Source organism: Cupressus sempervirens, chromosome 8, assembly GCF_028749045.1.
Source record: "Cupressus sempervirens isolate cs-2001-9-10 chromosome 8, ASM2874904v1, whole genome shotgun sequence".
Lineage (NCBI taxonomy): Eukaryota > Viridiplantae > Streptophyta > Pinopsida > Cupressales > Cupressaceae > Cupressus > Cupressus sempervirens.
The window spans coordinates 281978363-282001986 of NC_143125.1; positions in this window are offsets into that span (position 1 = coordinate 281978363).

Below are 23624 nucleotides of genomic sequence, written 5' to 3' on the forward strand. Positions count from 1 at the left end.
TACATTAAAAAAAAGAAACATTTCTTACTTTGTATTTCATGCACATGAGTTTTCTGTGTTTTCACAAGGGTTTTGAAGAGAATATGATTGGATACTACTATTCTATGTTTTCACAAGGGTTTTGAAGAGAATGTGATTGGATACTTTTAGTGTGATACTCGACTTATCAAATTTTGGAAAGCAATACAAATTTTGTTGTATTTTTAAGAGTTTCCTTTGTCTGTGTGCATTGGACCAGATGTTGTTTAATGTTATGATAAGTCTATGAAACTATGCATATGAGATGATGTCTTTTCTTTTGAAATTGCATAAACTTTAGGGCAATCCTAGATGCACTAGTAGAAGCAAATCCTATAGAGGCAAAGGTAAAAGTAGTGCTAATACCATGTTTTTTCCATTCAATTAGAGGGGTCTTTCTTAAAACTATAGCTGAAGTTGTTTTAAAATGATTAGATACAGTGCACATATTTGTCTTTTGATTTTTCTACGAAAAAAAATAAAAATGGTACCTAAGGTACAATTTGTGTAAGCCCTAGAAAACATAGGAGAGAATTTTTTAAAATAATCTTTATATGAAAGATTTTTTCCTTTTTATAAAATATCAATAATTGTTCCCCTCCATTTATGTCATCACTAGGCTCCTTATTTATACAAGAAAATTCCTTCTCTACTTCGCATCCCAGAGTTCCTGAAATTTAGTGCACGTAGGATTGGATAGGTTGTACAAGTTGAGGATTTTAACTAGTTTGGTTGTTCTGATCTTGGTATGTTTTTCTTCTCAAAAGTCATAGTTTTATTTTATTATTTATTTTTATTTTTAGAGGGAATGTTATTTTTGGATTTGATTATGTGTATCATTTATATCAATGTTTCAAATCAACACTAAGATCTATCGACTAAATGAAAAATATCAAAGAACAAATAAGTTAAGCTATTTGAATACCAATTTATATTGAATGTTTCAAATCACGCACTAAGATCTACTAATCAAGGAATGAAAAAGATGAAAAGGACAAATAAGATCTACTATCCAATACTAATCAATATAAAGAAAGGGATGGTAGGCAGAACTTGTATTTGTTAAAAAAGAGGCACATAGTATAAAATCAAAAGGTCACTCACTTTTTCTCTTGTATTTGTTAGTTGGTTTGCAAGAGTGTCCTTTTTGTTCTTGTAGCTAATTTTTTAGTTCTTTTACTACAAAGCTTTGTTTGAGCCCACCTTTTATCAGAGAGTTTTGATTGGTCCTATTTATATGGCTTATACATTGCACACTAAGGCTTGATTCTTATTGATCTTATCTAGGTGGCTTAAAGATGATCGACTTAGGGTTTTCTTCAACATATAAGAAAAATAGCAAATTGTAAGTATAGAGTGATAATAGTTTGTTGCTTTGATTTTTGCACTTGATCCAAGGCAATTTTTTTTGTTTTATGTTTTTGAATTTGAGATATTTAGCCTTTGTTTGAATTGAATTTGATAGAAATCCTACTATATCTTGAAAATGTATCAACCTTCTCTGATTTTTTATTAAATTCCACTCTATCATAATTATGGGATTTAAACCAAAGTATTCTTTTTAATTTTTTTGTAAAGAATCTCAAATAGCTATTTCAAGGGACTCCAAACTCTCTGAAAGAATCGAGGTTTATAATATGCAATTATTCAAGCTCCTTAAGTGAAATATGTTATTTATTTATGTTTTTGTACGAATCCTCTACTATCATATAAATTCTTGATCTATTTTTGTATATGTATTTTTGTTGATAAATAGTATACAAATACCATTGAAAACATCTAAAAATGTTCCAAATTATACAACCCTTTTCTAATTACATTACGTTCTAGTCTATTACTGGCTCCTATAATTGTATGATAATTTGCTAATAACCAACCTTTTTCTTTCTAACCCTCTCTTATCTGATCTTATTAAATCATAAACTTGTAGAGATAGGTTTCAACTATTTAAAAAAAATTAATGTGCTTTCTAATCCCTTTTTTCTAAAATTTTAAATTTAAATGTATTGTGTTTTTCTTTTAAATTTATTGAACTTTTATGCTCTTTCCAAGTGATTCAAACTAGAAATGGTTCAATTTGCCCAAATATTTTCTTGAATTCTCCTGTTTCTTTGTTATATTTGTAGGAATAATGTATTGCCTTAAAAATGTTCCAGCGAATCTCCAAAATTGTGAGATTGTCTTTTACTGACATTTGGTACAATTTTCTTACAGATAGGAACGAGTAAAATCAATGGGTTTTCTTTGTTTTCACATGGTTTTTGCAGAGTTGGAGGTCATCAACATATAATTTTAGCTACAACAGGGTAGCTACAACCATTGGATTTAACGAAAGAGAATGTTAATCAAGTACTTGCTGAGGCAAAATCAGAGACTGCAGGTTATTTCTTTTTCCCTTTTTCTCTATTTCCCCATTTTAGGGTTTATTTTATGTAGAGGGTTTTGGATTTATAAAATTATTTTAACCATTCATAAATTTTTCAGTTGTGGTAGAGCTTGCAGAGTTGGATGGGTCATTTGTGAAGCTCTATCTAAAGGGCCGCTTTTGGCACAAAAGATCCACAGTGTTAGCGAGGCTTGGCACTTACTTATAGAAGAGAATACTTGTAAGTGACTTAATATGTATTCTTGAATAGAAACATGTGAATTAGAAAAGAATACTAGTAGAAATGTTTGCATTCTCCCTTTTCAAAATCCACTAGAGCCTCATTAAATTGGTTTGCAATAAATGGGGAAAATTTATAGTTTGTAATGAAGTGAGGGTACTAGATCTGAATAACCATATAAATGTACTCAATCAACATGATGGACCATTCTAGACTATCCAACCTTAGCCAAATTCAATTCAATTCAAAGGCCCCTAATCCACACAACTCTTCATCAAACTATTCAAAAAGACTAGTAGGTTGTTTAGTAGACTGGTAACAGAACAAAACACTAAATAACTCGAAATTTTTCCATGATACCTGACAAGGTAATTTTATTTATGGATACCCTTTTCATTTTTCTAAAACATATCAATGAATTTCATATAGTTACTTTGGACCAACACACCTGTTCAACATTGATGCCCTATTTTTAATGCATAAAATGACCCAATTTACAAAGGAAGTACCCCCCAATGATCTCTTATCAACCCCAACTCCTAGATTATGTTTTCTTATGTATTCAAATGCTTAATTCCAAAAGAAATTAGACTCCAACAATGTGCAACCTAGAAATCTCCAAATTTTTCCCTTAAACCGTTGTAACTAAGGCTTCCTCAATCTTCTGATTCTCCACACTTTTGAGCCAAATTGGTGATTGAATCACCTTTCATTATCCATACTCAAATGTTACAAAGAATAAAATGTATGCCTCAAGTGAATAGATCATCCATTGCTACACCTTGGTGTTCAACTTCAATAACTTCATAAAAATCTATCAAACTGGAATGAGATTAAAAGCTCCACACCTTAGCAACAACCTTGGGAGGATATTTTCCCTTCAACTTTGGGTCAACACAATGCTTTAATTTATCTTCACTCAACCTTGGAGTTTCCTGTATGCATGGCAAAAGCATAGAATATATTATATATCATTATCCCCAATTGCATAAAAGTGAAATAAAACTGTACATAATGGAACCATTGTATATATACTCAACAAGCCATCAGCATGATGAATTAAGTATGTTAATGATTTACTACAGTAGGGAAGAGAAACTTTCAAATACATTATCTGCAGAATTATTTCAATGTATCACCATTGATAGTGTTTTGTAATTTTTGAAAATGAAAGAAGAAAAGATGAAATATATCTTCTCCACAATATGAATTCTTGCTTATGCAAAGTTTTGATTATTATTTTTCCCATCCAAGAGGAGACTTGGAACCAAAATATAACACTAACCCAAGTAACAAGGCTTTGCTATCCCTTGGGCATTGTATGGTCCACTAGTTTTCTTCTTGTGAAAAGCTCAAGTAGCACAACCCCAAAACTATATGCCTCACTCTTTTGAGTTAACTGACCAGTCATAGCATACCTAAAAGGAGAATGAAAATAAAATTGTCACAACCACAACCTTGAATACTCAAAAGTTTCCCTACCATTTTTTTAATAGGAAGTGCCCAACATAGCATTCAATTCTGATCCAAATGAAACATAGATGCAATGCTTATTTCCATCTAAAGTAATCCTTAGAGACAAGTAGCATTAGCAACTGTGAGAGCTTGTTAAATACATTGCATACACACTTACTTTTGAAACCGTTTAGTGTCTATCAAATTTATAGTATCATGGAAGTCAATATGGTAGTTGTATTCTACAGTCAGATTCATATAAACATTGGAGGCCTAAAAAATTACAAAAATATATCCAGATACATTATATTATGTTAAACTATGAAAAACTCAATTTTTAATGCTTGTTAAAAAGCTCAATCACTAGTGCTAGGGATAATTTTCAAAAATTCATAGGAAGTTTAAAAATCCTTGTGAATCTTTTCAATATGAAAGTTTTACATTACAATATTTGGTCATAATGTAGAATTATGTTTCTAGTTCCAGGTTTAATATGATGGAATACGAAAAATTGTAAATTCCTAAAGGAAAGAAATATTGTTTGTGAAAATTTGAGCCACTTTATTTTCAATGGAAAATATTTGTACATAAAAAGAACATTACAACCAATTGGTAAATATTATTACGAAAACTTCCCAAATAGCCTTAAATTAATTTTTTATTCATTTTGAGAAACCACATTAATTTCCCCCAGTTACAATATTTTCCAAATTATGAGAAAATATCTGAGGAATTTTGTTATAGAGTATAATCTAGTTTACAAGTTCTAAAAATAATGAGTATAGCCATCCCAACTTAAGAAATACAATCATAGATGTAGGTTTAGCAAGTTGAGGGATTAACAAGTCAAGGAAAAGCAAAGAAAAATAGTACTAAAAAGAAAAGATTTGGATTGATCCAAATACAAGAATTAGAAAAGTTGATTTGATTTAACTGGTGCACAACCAACATAGTATTCATCAATGGTATATCCAAGAGACACCTCCCTTAAGATGTTCCTTTGATCTTGCAAATTATGCATGGAATGGACCAACATCATCAAGTAGGATGAAATGTCAAGGAACAAACCACTTGCTACTACTATAATAATAAATAAATATAAGATAGCACTAAGAAACATGAGGTATTCACAAATATTAATATTTACTTAAACCCTATAGAAAATTTATAAAGAAAAGAAAACAAAACTAAAGACTCCATAATATTATTAACTTAACAGAAAATAGTCTTGCCAATCCTTAGATATCTTGAACCAAGGTTGCATGGGTACGCATACCCACACCCCTATGATGCATACCCATATACCCAAGTATTGGGTACTCTGTGGAGAGCATCATAGCTCAGGACCTTGATTAAGAATTTTGATTTATGTTTCAATTTTTTGTTTGTGTATCACCTTGTTGTTTATTAGGCTTAATTCAATCTGTAATCAGTTGAAAACTTTGATACAATACTGATTAATAGTAAACTTTATCACTATTCAAGTCAGAAGTTTATCATTTGCAATATGTCATTGTCATATGACTTATGATTTTCTTGTTCATGTTTAAAGTCTACCTTCTCTATTATAAATCTAAGCATTTAGTTTATATTATATTATTATTATCACAAACATATTGCAAACTGAAACTAAAATAAAACATATTGCAAAATGAATCTAAAATTTAATTTAAAAATTTGAATTAAAACATAAAATGGCTTTATTGAACATTAGAGCCTTTCTCATTATTAAAGCCTTTCACCTAGTTTCCTAATACCCCTCCTACACTTCTTAAACACAATTTAAGACTTGGACATCATTAGTCCATAACAATCAAGTTCTTAGTCCATAAGAGGAGATTATAAAATGAAAAGTAGTCCTTTGAGGACATTGTAAATATGCTAATGTATTGTACTATTTGAAAGTCATCATAGGTGCTAGGATACTCCAATTAATCTGTTGATCCTAATTGTGCATTCCTTCCTCCGAATTTTCTTTGAAGGTCTTGAAAGTCTGCATAGTCTCCTTTTCCAAATTGGTTGTGTGAGGTGCTCTAGCACCAATCTGGTTCATTTTGAAGGGGGTTTTATTGTTAATATTACAATAGAAAAAAATATAGATTGGGAAGTGCAAGTTGTAGATTATCCACCATCAATTGGCCATACCTTTTCCTCAACTATCTGTCCCACTTTTAGGAGAGACGTGGGAGTTTGAGGGCCAAGGAACTAGGGTTTGGGTGGTTTCTTTCCATAATTCATAGCACCTAGGTTTGGAAAATACATGGATACCAGGTGTGGGGAGAAGTGCAGATTTGGAAGGATTTGAACCATCATCGAAACCCTTGTTTGCTAGTTAAAGTATTATTTCATACCTATAGGAAAATAAAATTCTAGATATGAGTTGAACACATTGATTATTGTAAAACTCCATATAGAGTCCTAAGTTAATGTATCTATTTCAAACATAACTGCTCTTCATGAATTTTTGGGCATTAGACAACCTATATATTCACTGCTTAAATTGTATTAAATCTAAACTTGTATTGCAGCCTATAGATAATGTGATTAGTCCATCTAGGTATTGGACAATATTGTTCTATTTGAATATTGAGAATATCTATTATTGGAAACCTCTGTAAGACAATTAGTAGTAAAGGTGTTCCATTTTCTAGTTTCCTTATTGGTTGAAAGAGAACATTATCTCAAAAAGACACAATAAAAATTTAGCGAGCATATAACTGAGAAGAAGATAATAAGAGGGCTGGAAATTAGTCAAGATTCACAAGAAGTTGTCATGGGAATAACAAAGAATTTGTGATTAATCTCCTCCATCCTGAAATATCATTTACTAAAAAAGTTTTAATGACCCCAAATCAAAGTTCCATATCCATGATTAATCAATGATATCTTTCATAAATACACACATCATAAAGTCAAACTTATCACACAAGCACAATAGCTAGATATTCCTTTGAGATAAGCCTGATCAATTATATGCTTTAAACTAGCTAAATTTTGACACATTTTCTGATGTTGTGGATGATATTATTTTTTGTCCCCAAAGATCTAGCCTTCTTATGAGCTCATTGTAGATAATTTGAGTGCTCTTGTAAGTTCTATGCCACTCAAATTAGTTAATCCTATGGTATCTCTTCTATCTTGCTTTCATGTTATGGAATATGTGGGCACAATGGTTCAAGAGGGTTTAACTTTTAAGTTATACTCTGCTATAGGAACTTTTTTAATCGGTGCTCTTCGACTATTATTTTTGTGTGTTAAGTAGTTTCAAGTTGATTAATTTTTAGATATTTCAATATAGATTTGGTCTCTTTGTTGAGCATATTTCCTTTTATATCTTACTAAAGAGCATATATTTCCTCAAGAAAAATATTGCTATACATTAATATCTTTCGATCTTTTAGTCATCTTCATTAGTTGATGCATTAATCACATTAGTCATTGCTATCCAGGTTAGTCAAGGCATGTTGCTGATAGCACCTAAGTAACTTTCACCTTATGACATCTCTTTGAGGCATTTCGCAAATAATTAAGATACTTTGTCTATAACTACACATTTTGTAAACATCTAGGCCTTCTAGAAATTATAGGATCATTTTAGTTACATTTGAAAACATTAATCAACAATTTCCATATGTACAGATATAAACATTAACTATAACATGTCCAATTTATTTGCAGATATATTTTCCTATGAAGAAAGACCATGCATGACAATATGAACCCAGAAAAAAATAATGAGACAATGGCTGCATTGTAATCTTAGTTTCAAAGAAAACCTGATAAATGTTATTGTCCTTGCAAAAAGTGTAAGGGCCTAAAGAATCAAATAATTCTAATCATAACAGCCCAGAGTCATTGTAAGCAACATGGTCACATTGAAGGGGGCCATGATTTTTGTCCATTGCTAAATGTGGATTTCGTACTAGAGGAACATGGAGGTGTGAATATCCAAGTTGAGGATAACACTCCCATGGAAAAAGATGATAATGTGCCAGATGACATGATTGAAGAAGATGGTATTGGAGCAAGTGATGAAGAGGCTCACAATGATGGTATTATCAAATCTAATAATGATGATGAAGATGGTCTTGATATACCTTTACTTGAGAAGGCACACAAGCCCTTATACAAAGGCTTCCAAACAACTCTACTCTCGGCCATAGTGTTGTTGGTGAACTTAAAGGTTGCGAATGATTTATCCAATGTAGCAATGTCACGTATGCTGAGGTATGCCATTTTTTTTATCTTCAATATTAGCATACAATTACTATTAATTATATTAAAAATGCATATTTGTTGTTGTTGGTTGATAGGTGAGTTTTTGTTATCACCATCAAACATTTTTCCTCATTCGTACTAAGAATTATCCACCATTATGAATCAGATTGGAATGAAGTATCAGACAATGCATGCATTTCCCAATGATAACATTCTATATCATAAACAACATGAATTTTCAATATAATGCCCTGATTGTAAAATTAGTAGATATTGGTCAAGTCAAATAACAAAAAATATGCCTCACAAGGTTCTTCGGTACATTCCCCTTATTCCATGTCTTCGACAACTATTTAGGTGTGCTAGCTTGCCACAATTTATGGATTACCATGCACACAATAGAAGCACAAGACAAAGTAAATGTTATCAGGAATGACAATTACCCAGTGATGAAGAAGAAGAAGATGGTGATGATTTTGGTCATGCTAATGATAATGGTGATAATGATGATGATGATGCTGATGATGATCATGAACATGGTGATGAAGATGGTGATGATCATGGTGATGATGGTCATGATGATGATGGTGATGAAGATGATGATGATGGCGATGAAGATGGTGGTGGTGACAATGATGATCAAAGTTACAAGTATGATGATGGTGATGATGATGATGATGACAACATGCATGAAGATCATGATGATCAATGAAATGTTCAAGTAGGATCAATGTCAACTATGATGGGGTCATGTACGACCAAATTTTTCTTTTCAAACCATATGTGTAGATATAAATATTAAGTAGAACATGTCAAATAAATTTTTAGATAATACAGATTAGTTACACCAAATTTTTGGCTAACTTAAGACAAATGATTTACATATACAATCTACTTAATTATTAATATTTTTTTGGTAAGTCTATTACTTTAATTTTTCTTTTGATTTCTAAGACTTACTAATCTTTTTCATAGGGCGACATGGATGCACCATGTCACACAACTTCAGCGGAGGTAAAAATTAATTATTGTAATTTTTAATGTTAATATAGAAACAAATTTCATATTATTATGTTCTTTTCCTTATCGATTTTGAGTTATTTTGATGAAATTTTACTGATATTTGATGTCACAAATGATAGGAAAAAGCTAGAATGACAGCCGATCAAATGCAATCTGAAATACAAGCATCATTTCTACATGACATCACGCTTATTGCTGACCCTATGTTCATGGCCCAACAACTCAAACAAAGATACATTGATGAAATTGTTAACATTATCATTGAGGGTGACACAAGTAAGGATAAAGAGGCACTGAGAAAAGAATTGGATTGTAGGGTCCAATCTTTGAAGGTAAGCAGTAATTTTGACTAAAACAATAATAGAAATTCTATAGATGTAAATATTTTATAGTATCTTATGGATCATGATCTCTAATTTTATGTGTTCTTGTATAGAAATATGTGACAGTTGTGACATCACATGGTGAACATGGTGAGGGTTGTAGCACACAACCTTCATGTAAGTAACACTTTCTTTGTTTGTTTTCATCAACATTATAACACTTACCATTTTTTTTGTGGACACTTCTAGCTAGTATCCCGTTTGATCTTTATCCATTGCACATTTCTTTGCTAACAATATTGTATTCTTTAGCTTATGATAAAGTGTGGTCACCTCTTTTGGTCAGTGGTCCAGTATTGCCTTATGCATTGTCGGCAATAAGGACCATGCAAACATCCTCGTCTATACCCAGCAGAAGTGGTAAAACCTTGTTTTTCTATATTTTGTAATGTGCTAATCATGCATTTCTTTTTTTCTATTAGAATGCCTCTTACTAAATAGGGATTGACGTTTCCTATAAAAGTATAGACTAATACCAAAAGTTTCTTTCATTTTTATCCTTTTTGAAGATAAATTTGTAATTGAATTTAATTAATCAGTAAATAACTTAATCAAGTAAATTTATATTGTAGTCTCAAGTTACTTTATGACATTATGCCTAAATTCTATGAAGGAACTTTTCATTGAGGCAAGAAATCACATCAAAAAGGCTACCTTCTTAATGGAAATTGGAATTTTTTTTTGACAATTTGGAGAAATTGCATCAAATAAATTAGCTTCAATTTTTTTTTATAAAGAAAAACATGAACTGTTTCTTATTTCTCAATTTTTTTATGATTGGGAAAAAGAACAATATTACGGTTAAAAAAACACTTGAGAGAAGCATCCATTGTGTGCTTTGTTTCTTTTTTGTATTTTATATTTAATTGAATGTGTGCTCTATTCAGTGGAATAGAGCCTATGCCAGCAACTTTGTTGCTCCATGACTATTTGCATGGGGAAAAAACACTTGTATTAATGTTGATAAAACCAATATAAACTGTAGATGGCTCTAAGTAATTTTTCACCAAGATTTTTGGAGTATTGGATGAGGCACACCTATATACAATACAAGAGTGAATAAGGCCAAGCAAAAGAAAATAGCTTATTACATGTTTATAAGCTCTAGCAGATCTCCAGATGGGAATAATTTCTCAACTTTTATTGGAATGTGGTTAAGACAAATATTTCCTTTCAACTTCATTTAATTCCACTAAGAATTATGGTGGTTCTTTCCATTTTTGTACCATCTCTGGTCATGCTTGACCTTCTTGTACTATTGTTTCTATGTGCTTAGCATCTATTTTAAAAGTGTTTAGTTCTTCATTCTCACAGATTGTTCTAATTCAACCTTTCAAACCCAAAGTTGTTCTTGATATACCCATGTGGCCAGAGATACAAAAATATGCATTTAGATTTACCTTCCTCTGTTTCAAGGGAATCTTTATTCTATGCCATGTGATCATATTCTACATAGAAATTATGGCTTGACCATCACCTGTTATGTCTAGATGTTTCCATCAATCTTTTAATTATATTCTTTGATGCTCCAAACATTGTCTAAATCTTATAGATGCTAAATCACCCTTTTTCCTAGTAATCTGATCACTTGAGAGATGAAATATCAACTATCCATTACTCTAGGAATATACCAATGCAACGATAGATGGTTGGCACTATGATGTTTGCACTATAAATTACAATTTCTATCTTTAAAAGGTGATAGTTTCTTTCATTGATCCAAATAAGGTGTCAAAAAGGTCTCTAGGAATTCCATCACATTCTATTTTGTAAATGAGGAGACCTCTGTTGTTTAAGTTTATAAATCATCTGACTATTGTTATGAGAGGAAAAATCAGGTCCCAACTAAGGTAATGTTTAAAAATGATATAACTGACATGTAGCTCCCAAAAAAAAATGAAAAATGAAAAAGTACAATTACTAGGCATGTTTTGTCCATGAAAATTTATGGGAGGGTGTTAGAAATATATATATCATATTTCAGCACACTTCGCTATATTTTTTTATGGAGAGTCATGTCTTGTACCAGATATATACTAATCCATAAATAGATAGATGATTGAATGGAGAAAAAATTTAGTAGCTTCTGTATTTGTATTTAGAAAAGGCTTGATAACAATATGTCTTAAACAACACACCTGATATAATTGTCTTCAAATTTTTTTCTTATAGAGAATGAGATTTGAGAGGCTTTGTAAACAAGTCATGATAGTCTCTGACTAAAAATATTACTAGTAGGATATTTCATATTCAATGTCTCTACTTTTAGAATGGGAGTTACAATTGCCTTCTATAATGTATTGGCATGTTGCTCTGGTTTTGTCCTAAAAATAAACTATTTGAGTGTTTTTGCATTGAATCCATGACACATAGTTGTGTAACACCCTTTCATATAGACATAGAAACATAGTAAAGAAAAAGTCTTATAACAAAAAGTTGGTCATGGCACTTATAAAAGACTTCTCCCACACAACATATTTTCTCACTAATGTTAAAAGTTTAGAAAATTATTTTGTATACAAAGTACAAAAACTTGGTTTTTTTCAAATCATCTTTATTTTCATAAATTAGTTTGTGTGCAACCGTATTGTCCAATAATCCAACATAGTGCAATAGTCACTTAATTAGACAAGAGACTAAACTCAGAGTTGTATCAGATGGTTGTTGATATTTAATTGCTTATTACATAGGATGCATCTAGAGGAAGGTGAGGGGCCATTTAATCTTATTCTGCAGTGTTTAAAAATTTGATGAAGATGGCCAGCAGGTGAAGACCCCCTAAAACTATCCAACCTTTCTCTGTTGTCTTGATTCGGGTTTTCATGGAGTAGTAGGGAATATCTAATCTCTATATTGTCTTGATCTGGATATCCAATCTTTCTCTATTATCTTTGTTATATTTCATTTACTACTACTCTTCCTTGAATGTTTCACTTGCATCATTTTCATTCTTCCCAAAGGGAAGTACCAAAGATTGCCAAATCAACATGCCCACTTTGTTCATTTGATTCCACTATAGATATCACTAATCTAGATTTTTAGGGGTGGATAAATATTCACACACACACACACACACACATCACCAATCTTTGAATATATATACAACTAATCTATATTCATTTGATTCCACTATAGACAACACTAATCTAGATTTGTAGGGAGCATGAATAGTGACAATTGGTTTCAATGTATAAGAAAATCCTACTTTTTTCTCACCTCCTATCACTTACCTCCTCTAAGATGCCACTATCAAGATTTGATCCTCCTAGACCACCATTATATCTCATCCATTTTTAAATTCAATTATCTTAGATTCGAGTCCTAACTGATCTATATGAGAAATTGTTAGAATTAATAATCTTTCCTTGGTTGTATTTATTTATTTATTGGGATAAACCAAGGTATCCCTTATGTATTATTTATTTGTCCTCTAGTTCACATGTAAAGGACATGTCATTCTTCTCCTATTGTCCACTTGTGAGGACAACTCATTTTTGTATTTCTTTTAATAAGGAAAATAGATATTCCTCCTTAAGAGGAACTTGACACTTTGCACACACCTTTTATGAATGTGGCATTCATAAAAATTGGAGTTACACATGCAAAGACATGCAACTCCTTTCTCATCTTTTTAAAAGAGGTGCTTCTCTCTCTCATTTTCATCTAGTCTCCATTATTCACATCAAATTTTTTATGCTACTGTAAATGAGCTATTTTGCTCCATTTATTCTCTCTCTCTCTCTCTCTCTCTCTCTCTCTCTCTCTCTCTCTTTTAGGCATTTGCCTCATTCATAATACTCATAAGGGGTTTTCTTTGCTTTCTCCTTATCAAATCCTTGTTTTTTGTGTTGCTTCCTCATTGGTATTGCTCCATTGATCTTGTATCATTTGTATGGTAAAACTCTTCTTGCTCTCTTGGATTAAATCTATTATTTCATGCTATTTTATTTTATTATATTTTATCATTTCAATCACTTTTTCTTACATGGTATCAGAGCTACTAATCCTTGTTTTGAGCTTGTGTGAAGGGTTCATTAAAAGAGCTTGATATTGTGAAGATCTTGAAGTTTGAAATATTGAAAGTCTTATCTTATTCTTTTGCAGATTTTCTTCTTTCTTATTCATTCTAACCCTCTTTGGAAGGCTTGCTACCAAAGAGTTCTTCATTTTATTTTTCTAACCTCCTTTGGAAGGCTTGCTGCCAAAGGATTCTTTTTTTATTTTTTTATTTTTTTTATTGCATCTAACCCTTTTCTGTTGCAGGCTTTTTAAGTTTTTGAAATTCAAATTTTTTTTTTCTATTTTTTGTTTTAGAAAGGAAAATACAATAGTTCGTATTTTTCTTATATCTCATAATCTATGATCTGGGTTTGGTTGAAATTTTAACAGCATTTAGAAAATATAAAAATTAAAAAACTTTTTAAATTTAATTTGTATCAAAATAGTATTGCAAAATTTATTGTACTATATGTGCAGTATTTTTTTTTTCAAGTTTTAAGATGGAAGATCGTATTTTTATGATATCTCTCAATCCATGATCTGGGTTTGGCTGAAATTTTCACAACGTTTAGAAGACATAAAAATGAAAAACCCCTTTAAATTTTATTGAAAATAGAATTAAATAAAAAACATTATCGTTCTCTAAAGGTAACACTTTTTTTTTTAGATTTTTAAATTTTTATTTTTCCCGTTTCTTCAATCTGACTAGTGGCTTTGCAGTGAACATTTTATTTTTTAATTTTGACTCTCTAAATCTCTTAATAACTATTTAAAATTCTTGTGGATTATAAGTCTCACTTTTTTATTTCAAATCTATTATTTAAATTTTAAACGTAATGTTTAAATCATGTCGACTTTAATTCCAGAAATCAAGTTAAATAACTCAAACTATCATGCTTGGAAAACTCATCTTTCATTTATATTCTATTTTAAGTATATTTTAGATGTTTCTATTGACCCTTCTATAGTTCTTGGTACCTCAGCTACACAAGATGAAAAAAATGCATGGAATACTAAAAATGAGGAAGCCCTTGGCCTCATTGGTATATCTCCTAACCCATATTTATATGTTCTAATTTTTCATTGCACTAATGCCCACGAAGCTTGAAATATTTTAAAGCAAACGTATGATAGGCCATCTGAACTATGCAAGATTCAATTGCAAGACAATTTGGAAGACTTGAGGTATATTGATTTCAAATCCATGGATGAATTTTTACTTAAATTTGATTATATTAAAAGTCAACTAATTGGATTAGGCATTACTCTCATTGATATTAGATTAATTGCTATTATTTTAAAGAAATATCTTCCTAGACAATTTCAACAATTTATTTCTAATGTTCATTCTCAACTTGCTATTCCTACTTTGTCTAATCAATTAATGTATAGTATTTTTCAAAATTTGTTGTGTCAAGAGGAAGCTAAGTTATTGCAATTTGGTACTCTTAGATCTAATGAACATGCCTTTGTGTCTAAAAGTCAAAATCATAATTTCAAATCTTCTAATAATGATTCTCCCAATACTCATAATCAAAATAATCATAATTTTAATAATAATAATAATCCAAACACACATCGTAATAATAATCATCCTAATCAATCTAATATAAAACCCTACTATACTTATTGTGGGAAAGATGCTCATTTAACTAATAATTGTTTTAAAAAATAAAAAGATAAGCAACCAATCAATAACAATAATTAAAACTCTCATCCATCTCGTCATGCTTTTACTATTAGTTACAATGTTTCTAAAAATTTAGAATGGATTATTGATACTGGTGCATCTCAACATGTTACTTATCATAAAGAAGTGTTTGATTCTTTAAAACTCGATCCTTCTAATATTCCAATTCAATTAGCTGATAATCATAGTTGCAAAGTTGAAAGATTTGGTAATGTTAGTATTCCAAATGAAAAAGTACATGATGTCCTTTATGGTCCTGAGTTGAAATACAATCTTCTTTCTGTTGTAAAATTATGTCAAAATTACAAAGTTGAGTTTCATAGGGACATGTGCTCTATTATTGATTCTAACACTAATGAAGTTGTTGCTAATGCTAAGTTAGGCCATGATAACTTATTTAAATTTTTTGAGTTCACCTCTTCTAGACACTCTTTACACAAAGATATTGCTTTTAATATGGATCATGAAAGGCTTGCTCATTTGAAAAAGAGCATATCTCATCTAATACAATTGAAAATTTACCTCTTATTTCTTCATCTAAGATTGCATGTACTAGGTGCATGAGTGAAAAAATACAAAATACCAAAGGTTATCAATCTTATAATCCTATTACTAACAAAGTGCACATAGCACGAAATGTTTGTCTTGTAGGAAATGGTGTGCATGATTCTTCTAATGCTCAAAATGAAAAATTTAGTGGAAGCAAAATTATGTTAGTGGAGGACCAACCTCCTTCTCTAAACCCTACTCCTCATATATCTACCTTTATTCCTCCTATTATTTCTTACAATGGTAATAATAATGATGCATTTATAGATCATGGTAATAATGCTAATATTGATAATGGTAATAATGCTAGTGTTGATGCAAATGACACATTCATACATCATGACTCTTCCTCTAGTGATAAATCAGTTAAGAAAAAAGTAAATGGTTTAAAAAATTACTTAGTAAAAGAGATCAATTTGTAGAATGGGTGGACTTCAACCTAGGAGGATTAATTACTACAAATATTATTTGATGTTAATATTCTCTTTCATCATCTTTGGCTTTTCTCTTTAGTATGTTGCTTAGAAATTATGTTCTATTAACTATTGACTTTACGATCTTAGTTCTATTTGCATGATCTCATACCATGATATTTTAGGTATATTTATTCATGTATATATATGGGGGCCCACATATATATCCTGATAAATATATAAATTATTGTGTCTCTTGTGACTTATCAAATATGAGTGCATTCTTTATTTTACATAATTTTAAAAAATTTGATTTTTCTTATTCCTTGGAATTATGAGTTATTATACACTATTGCCTTCAACATTTATTTTGTTCTACTGAGTGGCACATAAGTGCAGTTTATGCTTTTCTAGCATCATTCTATTGCCATATTGACACTTTATGGTTTATACCATTTACCCTTGGAGTTTCCCTCAAATTTTAGTTAATTTGACCCATCTTGAAAGCATTTTACTCTTATTTGAAGGCAATCTATTGTTAATAATCATACTTCTTCCCTTTGACATATTTGAAAATATGTCATATAATATTATGTATACTTCATTGCTTAAATCATGAGTCATGCAAGCTATGGATTGATCACCCATTAACCTATTGTAAAATGACTTATTAGTGGACTTTCTATATCCACGTGATTGATGCATTGTTGATTTTGGTTTCATTATTTGGCCTTGTCTATGCTCATTTGTGCCTTGTATATTCCTTTCTTGAGGTTTTTGATAACATATTTGTTCTTTGTAGAATATGATTTATCTTGATTTCTTTGTGGTACCAAGTTACACTTATATTTATCACTCTATTTCAAAAGTTTCTAACTTAAATATAAGATGAAATTTTTCTTGTGGATAGTTTCCTTGTTTCTTGTTTCAATGTTTCAGGTAATCCATCAAGACACATACAAGACATCATTATTTTTTGTACAAATCCTATGCCACATGAATGCACTTGAAGATGTATCACACTTGAAGGACTATCCACTTCTCTTGGCTCACCAATGATGTACCCACACTAATACGAGACCTCTTGCATAATTGAAGATGTTTAAAAAAAACCAAGTTGTACTATTGTAAATTGGGTTTAACTCCCTTTGATGTAAGCTCCCCAAGGAAAGATTAAAGGGGGGTGTTAGAATTAATAATCTTTCCTTGGTTGTATTTATTTATTTATTGGGATAAACTAATGTATCCCTTATGTATTATTTATTTGTCCTCTAGTCCACATGTAAAGGACATGTCATTCTTGTCCTATTGTCCACTTGTGAGGACAACTCATTTTTGTATTTCCTTTAATAAGGAAAATAGATATTCCTCCTTAAGAGGAACTTGACACTTCACACACACCTTTTATGAATATGGCATTCATAGAAATGGGAGTTACACATGCAAAGACATGCAACTCCTTCCTCATCTCTTTAAAAGAGGTGCTTCTCTCTCTCATTTTTATCTAGTCTCCATTATTCACATCAAATTTTTGATGCTATTGTAAATGAGCTATTTTTCTCCATTTCTTCTTCTCTCTCTCTCTCTCTCTCTCTCTCTCTCTCTCTCTCTCTCTCTCATTTTTAGGCATTTGCCTCATTCATAATACTCACAAGGGGTTTTCTTTTCTTTCCCCTTATCAAATTCTTGTCTCTTGTGTTGCTTCCTCATTGGTATTGCTCCATTGATCTTGTATCATTTGTATGGTAAAATTCTTCTTGCTCTCTTGAATTAAATCTATTATTTCATGCTATTTTATTTTATTATATTTTATCATTTCAATCACTTTTTCTTACAAATATTTGTCACAACTAAAAAGAAGATGTTTTTTTGTATGTCAAGTCACTAGTAAGATCAAGTCACTTAGTTAGCACCAATTGTTTTAACAGTGGTTCAAAATGATAAGATCTAATATTATGAATATGATGTGCTTGTTCTTGTAGAAAAGGCTTTGGGAATGACCTATAAATATCATAGATTCATGAGCTCATAAATTGATTCATTGGCATATATTATGAATCAATACATTTCTAAGTTTTCTTTCCATACTCTAGTCATTTGGCTTCTACTGCTATATTAATATAGGAATAGTAGTTAGACTGTAACAATATCTTTGGTTCCTTTAGCTAGACTATAACAATATCTTTGGGTCCTTTTAGTTTATAGTCTATTTTGAATTTGAGCACTTAAATGAATATCTCAAAAAAGATTAAAAAATGGGATCAACCTTTTCAAAGAGAAATCAGAATGTTGAAACAATATCTAAAAGCCAAAAACATAATGAAAGAAAATCTAATGCAAAAGCTACTTCAACTAATAATGTGAATCAATGTTGAGAAATAATCTAAATGATAGCTCATGAAATGCCTCAGAGGATGACAAGTTTGAATGAATGAATGATTTAGAAGAATAGCTTTCTCTAGACAATTTCAAACTGATGTTGAGGATGAGAGTGTACAGAGGGATTGATCCCTAAGAGTTTTGGTCTTCTTAGTAGTGAAAATTTTCTTTATAAGGAACATTAGGTGCATTTTTCTTAAGAATAACGACCTGCCTATGGGAATCAAAAGAGTTGAATAATGAACTCCTTAGTTGAACAGTCTAGGCAAGAGATTTTTAATCCATTGGTGCTAACTAAGTGACTTGATCTTACTAGTGATAAAAGTTATGCCAGATAGATCTTAATTCATCAACAGATGAAATTAGTGATAAAAGTTATGCCAGATAGATCTTATTGCAATCCTATTTTGTGCACTAATAGATAGACCTTCAGTTGACAGAGCAGCACAGAGCAATACTAGTGAAGCTGATCCATTTCTTGGAGTAGTCTGTGTGGCTAGTACTGGTTCATATGCAGGTACATTATTGCTGAACAAGAAAACTATGTTTTCATTAAAAGAATGAAAGCTTCTAGGTGCTTTAAAATTGTTATTATTTAAAGTGTAAATTTAGTTTACTTTTACATTACTCATTTTGAACTGATAATCCCTTTACGATTTTGTAGGTAATAATGTTTTCTTTGATCATCTTTTTGATATGACATTGAGACTATTTGGACCCACCATACATAAAAGGTACGTAGTTTCATATCATTGCTACATAATTTTTCTTTTCTTCCATTTATTGTACTGTATTAAAGTTATTGATCTAACAATTTTTTTAATTTAAAAAGGTGGAATTTACAAGCTATGGAATTAAAAAATTAGGTGATTACATCTTTTGAGGACAAATTTGGAAAAAATATTTTTGACACTGGCCTACTTCTGAAAAGAGTGTCAAAGCATTTAAAGACTATGAGGGATCAATATAGAAGGGGTCTTAAGGAGAACCCAAAGTATGACCATCCTCTATGATTCCACTAATGGAGTGGAATGAAATAATAGAAGATGCAAAGGACAAAAGGCTATGTGAAAATAGAGTAAATGAAGTAGCACAAGGGAAAAAAAGGTATGTCATGATAGTATTTAGTTCATTGTAATCATGCACTAATTAGTGATATTTCTAAATATATAATCTAAGATGTTTGAAATTGTTCATAGACTGTAGGACACATCCATGGCTACAAAAGTGAGACTACAAAAGGTTGGCCAACACAAACTTGGGTCTGGTCGCTATATGAATCTTCAATCTTGACTTGTAAGTAGGAGCAATGAAATTTAATATTTCTTTTTTTATATAATGTTGCAAAAAATTATTTTTAATGAAACCATACATGGAAAATAACGATATTAAGCAAAACATATAGGGCACACAATTCAATGTGGAGCTTACAAATGAAGATAGAAAAATTGCCTTGAAGGAAGGTTATAAAGTCATGGTTGTACACCTACGCAAAGAATCTAAAACCCTTGCCCAAGAATCCAGTGCACCAAATGATATCTGATAGGTAAATTGGTCAAATGAAAAGTAAATAAAATTGAATAGTTGAGAAGATTCCTTTTTGGTGTTAGTTTTGAATGTAAATTGAATACATAACAATGTGCATAATATTTTACTATAGCCTTCACATCCTATCATAAAACCTACTCAGACGAAGGCCATGATGTGCATTATAGTGGTGGAGGTATGAATTTGCTATTGGAAATTAATTATGCAATTATGAATACAACTTAACATTTTCAATTGCAATTTGACATGTATCCTTTTTTTGAATATTTTAGAGCATGTTGAACATCATGGTGAAGGAGTGGAGCATGTTCCATGTGTTTAACATGTTTACGTGGTGGAGGATCAAAATGTTGATGTACATGATGTGGCATTGTCAAGTAAGAAAAATGCATGTTATGTTGTACTAGTACTTAATTATAGAATTGTAATAGTTAAAAAAAGAAAAAGAGAATGCCAATTTATCTCATTTACTTGTTCTTGCAACAAAGCCCCCTTTAGTGTAGCAACCTCCTACTCCTCTAAAGAGAAGGAGCCATCATAATTTGACATTACATGTGCTAGAAGAGGAGGACAATGAGGAAGATATGGATGCTCCTATGAGCATTTTTCTTAAGAGAGCTAAGAAAAACAAAAAGAAGAAATGCTGTTTTAAAAATGCTCTTTGATACACCTTGTTGAATAATGAAAGAACTTTGTTTTAAGTAATTATCTATGAATGATGTGTATTAATATTGATTTTTATTTTATGTTAATGAATATTGTTATGTGTTAATGAAGTCTTGATTAGTATTGTGTATTAATGAATTTTATATCATATTAATGAATGTTATGTGATTGTATTGAATGAATGAATGAAGTATGTAATTAGTTGATATTGGGTAATTTAGATTGATGTTAGGGGGAGGGGAGTGAAGCTAGATGAGCTTCCACCTTTACGTGGTTGGCCTTGTTAAGTAGAGAATATTATAGTATTCTTGAAACCAAGTGAAGCTCAAACTAACATACCAAGGAATCACAAAACCCAAATCCATCTACATCTCATCTTCTCATCCCAATAAGTCATCTTTTTTGCCACTTTTATTTGGAAGGGTCTAAGTTCATTTTTGTGTGTATAAGCTAGAATGGAGCATTGAGCTTGTTGGGTTCACCAAAAATTCTAGCATGGTGCTCTCTAGAATATCCACGAGGTATGAAATTAATGCTTTTGTAGTTTGAGCTAAAGTGGATGAAAAAATGATCTTCGACCCTAAAATTCCACTGTAACAAAAAAAGAAGGTTTACTTACTCTGTTCTAATCAAACATTCACTTGGTTTTGCAATCTCATCACAGGCCTAGAGATGGACCTTTTGAAATGAATGATATATTTACCATCCTCAATTCCATCCCTACCAATGTCTTACAAAATATGGACTCTACTACAAAGGCCTTGTGCCAAGTCTTTGTTTTGGTGCTGTATGGACTGCCCCTTACCTTGTCTTCTATATTTTTATGAATTCAATCTTGGAAAATGGTGCAACAATGATTTGGGTCACTATATATTCCACCATCTAGATAAATGATGAACAAAACATTGTTGAATAATTATCGAATTCTTATGTTTACATCTGAAGGGGTTTAATTGGTCTGAAAACATTTTCCAGGGCATAGGAATCACCATTGGTGGGGTTGCATATATACTAGTCCTCGACAACCTTATTGATAGATGTTTTCCTCTTGGGCCACTTGGTGATATTCCATACCTTCAAAAAGTAGTAGCGGCACATCAGGTTTGTGTTATAAACCCTCTTCTCATTGCCAATTTAGTTTTGCACATGCTATTCTAAAATCTCCATTTCATTCATAAGTCAAAATGTATATATTTGGGGAAAAAAGAAATATAACAAATTTGTGTTGATATCACTGTAGATTCATCATGTAGATAATTTAAATTGTATACCATTTGGTATACCTATGAGTTTGGTATATCATTTAGCAAAGCAAGAAAAACAACGTACAGTAAAGAGGAAGTATCACATTATATTGAGAAGTAAATGGAAAAATGATGGTCCACTAAATATTTTTCATGAAAATATTGGTTGACGGTAAGATCTAATCTTTTCTGAGACATTTTAATATTTTTGAAATATCATTTGGCATTCATTTTTTACAAATAAAGCTAATAGTAATAAAATAATTATGACTAACTTCTTCCATATTTTATCCCTTCTAAAAATGAAAATGAACACGAACCTTTTGACATTTATCATAAGATCCTTGTTCACTTTTTATAAAGCACTAAAATATCCTTTTTATAAACTTATGTCTATTTAAACAAATGATTCATTTTTTAACCATGGAATAAAAATTAAAAAATACAACTCAAACCTAAATTTGGTAAGGCATAAAAATACTTTGTTCCCAACCATGGTCCATTATGCCTATATGGCTTGGTTGGGACTCAATATTTTTTTACTAAAGTTCATGTTAATTTTGAAACATATAATAGATTTTGTGGTATATAATTGATGAATAGTGTTAACGACATTTCCTATGGTTATGGGTGAAGTCTAATATCTCTTTTTGATATGAACATTTTTGAAACATGTACCCCTGTACATTGTTTCTTAAGGTTGAATAATACCTACATTCTAACTATTGTAATAGGCGAACTATCAGGTGCTAAAGAAAAGAATTATAAGGCACTTAAAAGAGCAGTAGAGAGAGAGAGAGAGAGAGAGAGAGAGAGAGAGAGAGAGAGCTCAAAGTGTTGATGTCATTTTCTCTATGTGCATTGGCGCTAGTGATCCTCAAATATCAAAATTTAGGTTTTGTCAGGTTGGTCAACACCATTGATTTCCATTCATTAAATAACAAGTTCTATGTGTACTTATAGTAGACTTCACATTCTCACAGTGGACATTCTAACATATAGTTTGCTAATTCTAGAGGTCCTCATTGACGAGTCCACACAAGCCTTTAAACCTAAGCTCTTAATTCCATTAGTTCTTGGAGCAAAGTAGGTAATAAGCCTAGAGGTACAAGTGCATACGGTGGTACTAGTTGGAGATCACTGCCAACTTGGTCTTGTGATAATGTTCAAGAAGGCAGCTTGTGTTGGTCTTGCACAATCTTTGTTCGAGCAACATGTACTGTTGGGTGTTAAGCCTTTCATATTAGAGGTTAGATTATTGTTTTTGTTCTTGTATGTTCAAAATGAAGATCACATTAGCCAACACTTATTATATATTCCAATGATGTACTGGTAGATGAATTATTGCTTGTATGGTACAATACACAAGAGATGTATAGTCTGATGTAATGGTCAGAGTATTATTGTATGCCTCATTATTATAAATTGCATGA